Source organism: Nannospalax galili, unplaced genomic scaffold, assembly GCF_000622305.1.
Source record: "Nannospalax galili isolate Female #2095 unplaced genomic scaffold, S.galili_v1.0 scaffold408, whole genome shotgun sequence".
NCBI lineage: Eukaryota > Metazoa > Chordata > Mammalia > Rodentia > Spalacidae > Nannospalax > Nannospalax galili.
This window is the reverse complement of record NW_008358662.1, coordinates 1,440,950-1,441,390: the sequence shown is the minus strand read 5'-3', so window position 1 is coordinate 1,441,390 and position 441 is coordinate 1,440,950.

Here is a 441-nt window from a genome sequence, read left to right as displayed (position 1 = left end):
GGAGGTTTTGTATTACTGTTTCAATTTCTTTTTGTGTTATGGGTCTGTTTAAGCTGTTAATCTCTTCTTGGTTTAGTTTTGGTGGTTCCAATGCCTTTAGATATCCATCCATTACTTTTGGATTTTCAAATTTTGTAGCATATAGGTTTTTAAAGTATTCCCTTATAATGTTCTATATCTTTCTAGTGTCTGTAGTGATGTTTCCCCTTTCATCTCTGATTTTGTTGATTTGTAGGTGCTATTTCTTTCTTTTGGTTAACTGGGCTAGAGGTCTGTCAATCTTGCCTTTTCAAAACACCAGTTCTTGGAGTTGTTGATTCTTTGTATTGTTTTCTTTGTTTCAATTTCATTAAGTTCTGCCCTGATTTTTGTTATTTCTTCTTGTCTGCTGGGTTTGGGTTTCATTTCCTGTTGCTTTTCAAGTGTTTTGAGTTACAATGT